The sequence below is a fragment of the Hevea brasiliensis genome, chromosome 10 (assembly GCF_030052815.1).
Source record: "Hevea brasiliensis isolate MT/VB/25A 57/8 chromosome 10, ASM3005281v1, whole genome shotgun sequence".
NCBI classification, from domain to species: Eukaryota; Viridiplantae; Streptophyta; class Magnoliopsida; order Malpighiales; family Euphorbiaceae; genus Hevea; species Hevea brasiliensis.
The window spans coordinates 82,108,817-82,117,219 of record NC_079502.1 but is presented as its reverse complement, the minus strand read 5'-3'; positions in this window follow the sequence as shown (position 1 = coordinate 82,117,219).

Here is an 8,403-nt window from a genome sequence, read left to right as displayed (position 1 = left end):
TGGGAGCTGCAATGTGGCAGCTTTATGGACTAAGTGTTTTACTTTTAGAGGGATGTGTTGGTTCTAAACATATTTCCAAATAATTGTGCCAGTGGAGAACTAAGGTTTGTTGAAAGTCTCCAGTACTATTTACTAGCATGGTCATGTTAAAAGCATTAATCTGACAAAAACTAAGATCACATTTATGCTTAGATTGACACAATTTATCACATGAGCACCAATGAATTCTTTTCTCATTTTACGATGTCCCATAGAAGTTAGCCTTGAGAGATTCAATTTTACGACCTATGTCTTGGGGTAGAAGAAAAAACTCATCGAATATGCAAGGATTGATTGAGCCATAGATTTTAATTAGATTTCCCAACCTACACGAGAGATATTATTTTCTTTTAACTGCTTGAGTTTTTGTGCAATCCTATCACTCATGAGATTAAATGATACAAGTGCAAAGCTATTAATTTAGTAGCACAGTGATAAATATATAATTTACAATGCATCAGACTAGTATTCAAATATCAACAATTATTTTCATTATCAATAAATTTTAACTTAATGATATTGAAGTTACCTCGAAAATTATAAAATTTTGAATTCAAATCTTAGCCAAAATCAATTATTTCAAGGAAAAAAAAATCCCTCTCACTGTCACTATCTAACTCTTTATTGGCATTTGCTTAGCCTAACTTGGTCTGGTGGTCGAAGGTATATAACTCACTGATGGACCTAAGTTTGAGCTCTACTCCCCCAATCTCTTACTAAAAAACTCATTATTAGCATTTAAGTCTCAACATTGTACACAAGACAAATCTAGAAACAAATTATTGGAGTGGCCAATTTTTTTTTTTTTAAAACTCATCAAATATGTAAGATGGGTCTTAATATAAATGTTTAATGGTTCTTAATATGCTTTTTCACCTTCAGAATTATATCACAATGAGAGATATTTAATTTCTCATAAAAAATTATAAAACTAAAAAAAAAAACACAAAAATATTAAAATTCACATATTATATTGTAGGTAATATTGAAAGTTATTGTCCACATTTTACAATATGTTAAAGATTAATAATATTATAAACTATATTTTTTTTATTTAAATTTTTATAAAATATATATGCAACAAGTAAATAAAAATTTTTATTAAATTTTTGTTTATTTCACTATAAGAATTTTACGAATTATCAACAGATTTTTCCATTGGTAATCATAAAAAATCGATTGGTAATTGAAATTACCAACGGACGATGTTGGCTATAGTGAACCTCATTTGTAATTCATTTACCAATGGATTTAAAAATCTTTTGATAATTTAAATCCATTGATAGATTGAGACAAAAATAAAAATAAAAAAATATATTTTTTAGCATTAAATATTATAAATTTGTTGGTAAATTTACCAATGGATTTGAAATCCATTGGTAGATCCGCAGCTAAATATAAAAAAATAAAACAAAATTGAATAAAATGGTAAATTAGTAATGAAATTATTTACTACTAAAAATATTCAAAAGTATTTTGCTAATAGAAATTGTAAATAGTAATTTACCATATAAATATACTATAAAAAAATTACTAAAAAATAATTTTATAAAACTTGTAGAAAAATAATACAATTTTACAAAATTGCAAGGAATTTTTTTAGGAAACAAATTAAATTAGTCTTTTTTTTTTTCAAAATGTACTATTTTATAACTAAAAAAATATTATAAAGGATGAGAAAAAGAAAATGAGGAAGAGATAAAGGAAATAAGAGAAAAGGAGAATGAGAAAAAGATGTGAAAAAAATTTAAAATAGGAAAAGTTGAAGAAATGAAGATAATGAGAGAACAAAGAGTGAAATTAGAGACAAAAAAAAAAGAGAGAAAAAAGGTGATGGGGATGAGAAAAAAGGTGATGGGGATGAGAAAAAGGAATTAAAAGAAAAACAAAATAAAGAAAAGCTAAGGAAAAATAAAACGAATATGAGAAAAAAAATGAAGAAAATGAAGATGAAGAAGATAAGAAAAAGATTAGAAAGAATAAACGAATAGGGGAAGGAAAAAAGAAGAAAGAGCGAAGTGTAAGAAAGAGTTTGTTTGCACCAACAATAATTATATTTTAAAAATAATTATTTTTAATATGAGTTATGTAATAAATTAATAATTATATGTATATTTTAATAATAAATAAAAATCTAATATATTACTCTCATTAATAACATAATTTTACTAAACGTTTAGGATATATTAACTATAATTAATCATTAATTACACATTATTAATAATTCTAAACCAAGTAAACCCTTGAAAATTTTTCTTTTTTTTTTAAATCGGTTCTTTAAAATTGTATATTTTCTTTTCTTTTTTTAAGATAAAATTGTAAAAAAAGAATAAGTACCTAAACATTATGAATTGTTGATGGGTTAGTAGTCTAATAATTAAATATTTTTTAGTCTAAAGTTTTAAACTATATCGGTCCTTATTGTTTTAAAAAAATTTTATATTTAAATTTGAAATATCCTTACAAATTAAAGTATGTAACAAAAACATACGATTAACTCTATATTATGAGAAAACAACATCATCATTGAAAATAAATTAGTAGAGACATATTAGCAATTACAAAATCTCTAATGGAGGGAGCCACCTCTTTTATCTACAAATTTTTCTCCTTTGCCAAAGCAAGCGCTATTTTAGCTAAAGAATGGGTACAATATTAACCTCCCTAACCACATCTACATTATTGCACTTCAAAGCAATATACTCTGAATATAGGTCCCCAAATATGAATTTAGAATTGATGAGGATCAAATGAGATTCATAACGATTAGGGAATCTAACTCAAGGATGAATTTGTCCAACCCTACTTCTAATGCTCTACAAATAACAAATAATGCTACCTTTGCCTTTACTTCTTCAGTCAAAATTAAGAAGCTTAAATTATGTTCACTAGACATTAATACTTCTCCATGACTATTTCTGATTACCATTCCTAGTCCATATTTTAATTCTTTGAAGAGGGTTACATCAATAGTGATCTTAACTAAAGTTGTAGGTGAGGCTATCCATTTCCTCAAATCTCTAGAATAAGAGCACACGGTGTCTAACCTTTGTAAATCTATTACTCAACAAGAAGAGTTATGGCCTTAGTCATGATTTGAGGAGGGTTGAGCACCTTATTTTGATGGACTAATTAATTTCTAAAATGCCAATTCATCAATCAGGCCAACATACATAGGAGTTGAAATTATTCCAATGAGAAAGACGATCTGAGGTTAACTAACAAATTAAAGAATAATAGTGTTGATTGTAAGCAAAAATGAAGAGAAGAGATAGAAGAGAAAAAGGTAAATCAATTTCTGTTCAAATTGTTATTTAGAAAGCCTTTGCACCTCTTAGAATAGATATAACAGTTCATTTTGTATCTCTTAGAACAATTATATCTATTTACTTATACCTCTTAAAAAAGATACAGCTGCTCACTTTGTATCTCTTAGAATAATTATATCTATTTACTTACACCTTTTAGAGCATATATAACTATTGACAATAAATATTTCATTTTAATGCCTTTTAATGAACAGACATAACTCTTTCAATATGGGTAGCTTTTCCTATTACTAACTATTTCTAATAATGCCCTACTTAGTTAGTGATAAACATAGTCAATATGAATTGAGATTTTTGTATACAGAAGGTGTTTTTCGACTTAAACTTGCCATTAGTATAATTATTTCAAAATCTCATCAAAATTAATGGTTATATTTAAATATTAAACCATAATCCTATATTGACAAGATTGGAAATGCCATACACATAAATCTCATTAGCTTCTTTAACACATTCACCGTGAGCTTTAACACCATATTATGGCCTTGTGCTACCTTCTAAATTCATAAACCATATCCAATATCTTCATTAAAGGTAATAAATACTCCACTTCTTTTTCTTAAGCACTGTTTAATTTCTAGCGCTTACAAACTATCTTAAACTATAACTTATTATTACCTTTTAAACCTTTAAAATTGCTAAGTAATAAGAAAGGTAAGGTGGGTAGTGACAAGTCAAAAAATTTTAGACCCATTGCACATGTAGTGCAACTAATCATATCCCTTGGGAGCCCTTTAGTCCATGGGTTAGCAAGATTGTTATTTGATCTAATATAGATTGTTCTTTGATCTAATATAGACAACTGTGATGAAACTATCATAAATTAGTTGTCTAACATACTTAAGTCTTAAAGCAATATGTCTAGATTTGACACTATAAATCTTGCTAAATGCTCTAGATATAGTGGCTTTCACTATCACAGTGCAAAGAGATTGTCGGCATCAGTTGTGGCCATAACTTTATATCTAACGATAAATTTCTCAACCATTCTGCCTCTTTGCTTGCTACTTCTAAAGCAATTAACTCATATGCCATTGTGGAACGAGTAATATATGTTTGTTTCTTAGAAGCCCATGAGATAGCTCCTCCACCTAAAGTGAATATCCAACCATATATAGCCTTATTATCATTAACACTAGTTATCCAACTGGCATCACTATAAAACTTATTATAAAAGAAGGCAAAAGAATTTGTCCTTTTAAGATAACTAAGAACTCTTCCAACAGCTCTCCAATGATCAGTGCTAAGATTATGAGTATATCTTGAAAGTTTACAAATAGCAAAAGCAATATGAGACCCAGTACAATGCGTAGCATACATCAAACTACCAATTGCACTAACATAGTCTAATTGACTTATAGATCTTTCTGAATTTTCAACTAGTTTATTAGAAACAACAAAAGGAGTATTAGCTTCTTTAAACCCATATTATTATACTTGGAAAGAATCTTATTAATATAATGAGATGAACTCAAAGTAAAACTCCCACTATGTTTTTTTAACTTTAATACTTGAGATAGTATCCACTTCTTCCATGTCTTTCTATAATCATTTCAAGTTGTGGGTAATTTGGTAATCATAACAACCATTTGAAGTTGTTCAAACACTTCTATTTTTAAATCTTTGAGTCTAGATACTAAAAATAAGCAATTCATCTACTTGATTCATAATTGGTTTATTTTCTAACATTTGAAACTCAAAGAACTTCACACTTAGAAATTTGCCCATACCTTATTTTTTAAAAGTATACTTATTCTTTAAAGCCTGCCAGATTTCTTATGGAGATTTGATAGGTTGAAATAAATCATACAGTCTATTAAAAAAGAGAATTTAGAATAAATCTTATGCTACGAACTTCATTTTCTTCATGTTTCTTATTAGATATTGTGACTGTTACAGTCTCATTATCAATTGGTTTAATAATTTTGGATAGATTATCACTCAACAAATATGCAATAACCAATTCAGTAAGCAAAAACAGCAATTTTCTTTTTAGCGAGTGAAAATGATTCTATCAAAATATTCCAGTTTGAAGACATCAAGATTGATAATTTTATTGAAGATAGAATCAGAACCACTAGTACCATAAGCCTCCATTATTGAATAATTCCCTTAGCTTCTAGGTAGTTTGGGTAGATCGCTCCAAAATAACAAAGCCAAAATAAAATTCTAGACAGCATTTCTAGAATTCTCCCAAGAATGAATTAAAGAATAACAGTATTGATTGTAAGCAAAAATGAAGAAAACAGATTGAAGGGAAAAAGTTAAATCAATTTCTATTCAACCTATTATTTATAAAGCTTTTGCACCTCTTAAAATAGATATAATAGTTCACTTTGTATCTCTTAGAATAATTACATTTGTTCACTTACACATCTTAGAATAGATATAACTATTGGCAATCAATAGTTCATTTTGATGCCGTTTTTTTGGTATGATCGTTTTAATACCTTTTAATGAATAGACATAACTCTTTCAATATGGGACAACTTTTTCTATCGCTAACTATCTTTAATAATATGATGAAGAAACCAAAAAAGAAGCTCTCGATTACAGCCCTGTTTGGCAACAGCTTTTGAGGTAGCTTTTAGTAATTTGATTAGGATCAAAACACTAACTTAATTGTTTATATTGTCTGATAGCTTAGCTTTTATACTAGCTTTAAGAGGTTTGACCAGTAGTTTATGAAAAGTTATATTTCCTAACGATTAGAGGTTTAAAAAGTGGATTGAACTTCTTTTTGACTCTTATACCCTTTGCTTTTTTATAAATTCACAAGCCTTACCCTTAGTATAAAAACCCTCCCTTATTCTCACTTCTGTTATTTAGTAGCACTACCATCCCTTTGAATCCCTTCCTCCACCATTCTCACTTCCCTCAAGCACACATTCACTCTCCAACACACAACTTTATACTCGCTTTTGAAGGTAAGTGCAAGTAATTTTTCTTATAATATTTTATTATTGTTGAAATAATCGAATTTAAATTTTTTTCCCTTTTTCATGAATTTTTGTTAAATTCTTTTCTTTTGGGATGACTTTTTTATGGGCTACTTAATTTGTTACAATGGCTAGTTGATCAAAAAATAGGTAAGAGGAACATTTTACTAGGTTTTGGTACTAATCAATAAGGTGTATTTATAGTGATGGCTACAAGGTAGGAACTTAAAGGGAATGCAATCGAACTGCAGAATCATCTTCAATTTTAGTTCTAGTTTTATTTAAATTTAATAGTTGAAATTCTTGGTCTTGTAACACCCTAGGCAAATCCCACATCGGCAAAACACGGAAGAGATGCTGAGTTTTTAAGTTGGCGGTTCGTAACCCCTAGTGACGCGTTTTAAAACCGTGAGGGCTTCGGCCCAGAGCGGACAATATCACTAGTGGGCAAGGCCATTACATTTGTGGTATCAGAGCCGCTCCGCGTGCAACCTTGGGCGATGGTGGGGCAAACCTCAGCGAGAATGCTGAGTCCCATAAGGGGGGTGGATTGTAACACCTTAGGCAAATCCCACATTGGCAAAACACGGGAGAGATGCTGGGTTTATAAGTTGGTGGTTCATAACCCCTAGTGACGCATTTTAAAACTGTGAGGGCTTCGGTCTAGAGCGGACAATATCACTAGTGGGCCGGGCCATTACAGGTCTAATTCAAGACCAGTTCTAATCAAATGAATTTTGATTAATTTTAGTTCCAAGTTAAATTGGTCTAATTTCTATTTAGATGTATATGCACATCATGCATTTTCTTGACATTATTTCTCTTTACCAATTTGTTTGAAGGCAATGATAAAATTGTTTAATAGCTTTATATTTTTAAAGAAACAATACACACATACACACACACACATATATATTGTGTGAAAAAAAAATAAAGTGCAAAATTTTCAGATAGAATAGTGAGTGTAGCATAGAATTTCTTGGTTAATTATATTCATATCTGCAACTAATATGCCATTTAGGTAGCCTAAACGCGTCATGGCCCTCTAATTTTTTGACTTGTAAGGTCACAAACCACTATCCACTCTTGATAGTTCTTGATGTTTTAGATCCGTTCCTCATTATGTTTGCATTTAAAAGTACTTTTTGAGACAAAATTACTCCTTAAGTTATTAGTAGAATGGTGGTTTGTTTAACCTTAGCTACTAATCCTGTTAGTGCACTCTTCACCTACCATATATGTGCAGTGGTACCTTGTTTCAATTCAGAATTTAGACTTTACTCATCAATCAAAAGCTACTCAAATAACAAACTCTAGAGGGAAGATTGCTTATCTTCCCATGGTACCATTCTTTTTGGAGAGTCTCTTTCAATGTTTAAGCACTAGTACATAATTCACTTTGACATAAGATTCTTTGTTTTTTTTTTCTTTGGTTGAACAACTTTAATTTCTTATTAGAACATGTGCAAAGTAGACTTGATAGCCACTTTTACAAAAGATTTATAGTATTAGACAAAAAAATATATCAAACATAAACATTAATTCTGTAACCATTAACCTTAAAATTGATACACTCTTATTATAAAACAACTGAAGGAAATAAAATATAAAAAAAGATGATGAATGGTTACTCAATTTAAAGAAGGAAAACAATGCCAAACATGTTCTACCTCCAAAGCTTAGGGGTGATAAAGGAAATGAAACTAAAATTTGAGAGGAGGAAAACACCAAATTTAGTTGTAATGTTGTATAGATTAGTTAAATGCAATTGATAAAATTGATGTGTGCTATCATTTAAACCTTGCACTACATACAAGCACATTATTACACAAGCTTTCATAAGGTACAACAACTGTGAAAATCCTTCTCCAAAGCAAACTGGCTTGAAGCACTCAACAATATATGATAAAAAAAATCAATGAGATGTTTTAATTGTAACAAAAGCAAATAAATTATACTAGCCATAAAATTCCAAAGTCAAAAATAGTTTTTTTTTTTTTTAAATCATAAGCTTACAAGGATTCAAAGAAATAATTATTCTTACAATAGTAGGAAATTGCAATTGTTGTTTCTTTGCTTGGGGCATTCTAATTTGG